The 3,336-nt window shown below is 37.7% G+C and overlaps 1 pseudogene; it reads left to right on the top strand.

Moving 5' to 3' along the window:
* Window positions 1-363: 363 nt before the first annotated feature.
* On the top strand, window positions 364-1,160 carry LOC101567309 (annotated as a pseudogene).
* The last annotated feature ends 2,176 nt before the right edge of the window (window positions 1,161-3,336 follow it).

Here is a 3,336-nt window from a genome sequence, read left to right as displayed (position 1 = left end):
TTATAACATAGTAAACTAGCCTTGTGTTCCCCAGAAAAATCCTTTTGATAACATTATATAATTATCTGTATATATTATATTTGTTTAATGTCTAAATGCAGTAGTGTAGCAAGGTAAAATGTCAACATCATTCCTATATACTAAAAACAAACTCACTGAGAGAAAAATTAGGGAAACCACACCTTTCACAATAGCATTAAGAATCTCATGGTTAGGGGCCAGGGAGATAGCTCAGTAGAATAAGTGCTTGCCTGGCAAACACAAGGGCCTGAGTTCATTCTCCATTCTACACAAAAAAAAAAAAAAAAAAAAAGAATCTCATGGTCCCAGGCACCTCCAAACATTGAGCAGGCAGCCGGCACTATGAAGATCTGAACTTTGGAACATGTATTTGACCACCTGTGGGAAACTGTTACCACAGCTGTGATGCAGAAATACCCAAACCCTATGAACCCAAGTGTGGTTGGAGCTGATGTGCTGAACAGACATGCAGATCCCCCTGGAAAGCTACGCAGCCACAGGCTTCCCTGCACAGTGGGGATGGCCATCCAGCAAAGTCTATCATTGGTGCAGCAAGAGCCAAAACACACATGCAAGAATATTTTGTAGTTGATCCTGTGAAGAAAGTAATGGTAGGGGCCAGGGAGATAGCTCAGTGGCTTAAGAACTTGCCTGGCAAGCACAACGGCCTGAGTTTGATCCCTGGTACTAAAAATAAAAATAAAAACCCTTGCTTCAACTTATGGGGCCAGGGAGATAGCTCAGTAGAATAAGCACTTGCCTGGCAAGCACAAGTCCCTGAATTCGAAGAGGAGGAGGAGGAGGAGGAGGAGGAGGAGGAGACAATGGAACTTAAATCTACTAATATTTCCTTTACAAATACTCTTTCAGTAAATGAGAGACTTTTGTACAAGCCACATCCTCAGGACCCAAAAAAAGCTGTTTTGACTCAGAAAGCCACCATCACAGTGAAGAGAGCCAGCCTGGTCAGTTACCTGGAAGGACTGATGGCAAGCACAGTATCCTGAAATGCTAATAAAGGCCGAGTAGCAACGGGATGGGGAATACATAAATTAAGTGCTCAGACTGAAGGACTGGCAGCTTCAGCAAGAAGAAGCATAAGAACACCCATGGCAGTGGGGGCATTTGTAGAGAAATGATAAAGAAAATTGATACACAGCACTGGGTCTCACCAAGCTGACAATATATTTATGTTATTTTTTTTTAAAAAAAACCCTATATTTTAGGTAGAATTTTTTTGATAAACTGGAGTAAAGCTTTGTGATTTTCATCAAAACATAAAGTACAGGTGTTCTAAGTCACAGGGAACATCTGATGGGAGTGTGACTTGAAATGACTAATTGTCAGGGCTCCAGTATTTATGTGAAATGTAGCTTTTTATAAAAGTACTTGGAAAAATTAATATTGACAGTGAGTCTTCTTAAGGTGGAATGTTGAAGCTTTTCAGACAGCAGGACTTTCCCTGCTGTGGACCAAACCCAGAACAAAGCAGAGCCACCTTTACAAGCACAGGTTGCTGTGCTGATGCAAACTAGACCTGTTGGGGGGGGGGTTACTGAAAAGAAGGAATATCATAGTTGTAAAAGGCATTAATTAATTCGCATGAAATAACTTGCTCTGCTGGAAGCCACCGTATTTTGATCTAGTACTTAAATGACATTCTTGGAGTAAAAATTATCACTACAGTAATATATGGCTTCAACAGAAATATTATTTTATTTTATTAAAGGTCACTATTGGTTTGCCAAAAGTTTTGTGACTTGGAAAAGGCATTACCTTCCTTGGGTTTGTACTTTCTGATGCAGCACGCTATACCCTGGGGTGCTTCTGCCAACTAAAAAATCAAAGTTGTTACCTGAGTTGTGCTGCACTCTTCAACAGAAGACCCCTCAACACCTGAAAAAGAAGAGCAGCTATTCGCATCTTGCAGTGTTTCCCATTTGCTGAACTTACAAATTGCCATGTGTCAGAGTCATGGTTTTGTAATTACAAAGGTATGATATGTCAGGTTATTTGAATATAATTACTTTTGAAGTAACTGTGACCACAGAACATTTTTTACATGAGCTGAGCATCATCTGAATGTGAAGTATAAATCCCAGGTATTTAATGTGTATAATAATAAGGTACCATGGTGGGGGTGTGGGGATGCTGAGGGATAAAATGAAGTACTTATGGAGGGAATGGAGTGGTCTACACTAAGCAAATTGCACTGTAGATTTGATTTATGGGAAGTCTTTATTTTGGATAACAGGGTGGCTGCAAGTGGAAAACAATCCAGTAAATGTATTTTGTACCAGGCACTTAACCACTAAATGGTATCTTTGATGCTTGAAAGTGTTGTATATATATTTTTAAGGTAGTTAGTTTTTGCCTTTATTTTACAGTGCTTAATATGATCAACTTTTACTTGGATTTCCTTTAATTTTTTTTTTTTTTTTGTATTTTAGGGAAGGGTCTACAAGGTGTTCAGGGTCTCACTACTAGATCGGACTCATAGTGATTCTCCTGTTTACAGCCTCCCAAGAGCTGGGATTACACGCATGCTGCACCATGGCCAGTGTCTCAGCACGCCCCAGGGGCGGGGCTGGCAGTCAGGCCCAGGTGGGTTTCCTCTAAAAACACCAATTAATACATTCTCATAAACACAGAAACAGTTACCAAACTTAAAATTTTTGTTTTTCTGCTTAAAATATTGTATGGCTTAAGAATTCTTAGGGCATTTCTAAATTATCCTAAATTCCCTTGAGGTTTTCGATTTTTTTTTGTAATTAGACGTGGGTTTTACAATTGAAATACTATGTCAGCTAAAAAAAATGCTAAATACATGTTAATATTTGACAAAAAGTGACATATAATTTCTGTAAATTATACTCATTCTAAAAAGATATAATGCCCAATGATAAATTATTTTTATTTTATTTTATCTATTTATTTATTTATTTTTATGGAACTGGGGATTGAACTCAGCCCCTTGCACTTGCCAGGGAAGCACTTATTCCACTGAGCCATTTCCCAGCCCCGATAAATTATTTTTAAAACAAAAAATAGTATTAAGGAAAGTGAAATACTTAGATATCAATGTAACTAAAAAAGTGAAAGAATCAAAAATAAATAAATAAATAAAAAACTGAAAGACCTCTACGTTGGAAACTGTAATATTCTGGAAAAGGAGATAGAAGATGATGTTTTAAAAATGAAAAGATAGCTCCTGGTCTTGGATAGGCAGAACCCATATTATGAAAATAGCTAGAGTGACAAAACTCTTATAGAGACTGAATGCAATCCCAACCAAAATACCAATAGTATTCTTAA

Source organism: Octodon degus, unplaced genomic scaffold (assembly GCF_000260255.1).
Source record: "Octodon degus isolate 3935 unplaced genomic scaffold, OctDeg1.0 scaffold00181, whole genome shotgun sequence".
Lineage (NCBI taxonomy): Eukaryota > Metazoa > Chordata > Mammalia > Rodentia > Octodontidae > Octodon > Octodon degus.
The sequence above is the reverse complement of the archived record's forward strand: the minus strand, read 5'-3'. Positions and strand labels throughout refer to the sequence as shown.